Raw genomic sequence first — 239 nt, 5'->3', positions numbered from 1 at the left:
CTTATGATTAAGATGCTAATTTTGCTTTAAAAATTAAATTACTCATATATGTGATGTTAAAATATGCATAAGTAGTGAGACACACATATAGTTTATTTAATAGATAAATATATATAGTGTTCCACAACATAATAGTTCAATATTTATTATTCGCAAAAATATTTATACTTTACTATGTAGTAAAAATTTGATTTCAACGTTTTATTATTTATAATGTACACTTTTAAACTCTAAACATT

Source organism: Dinoponera quadriceps, unplaced genomic scaffold (assembly GCF_001313825.1).
Source record: "Dinoponera quadriceps isolate SergipeBrazil2010 unplaced genomic scaffold, ASM131382v1 scaffold2420, whole genome shotgun sequence".
NCBI lineage: Eukaryota > Metazoa > Arthropoda > Insecta > Hymenoptera > Formicidae > Dinoponera > Dinoponera quadriceps.
Note: the sequence above shows the minus strand (reverse complement) of the source record.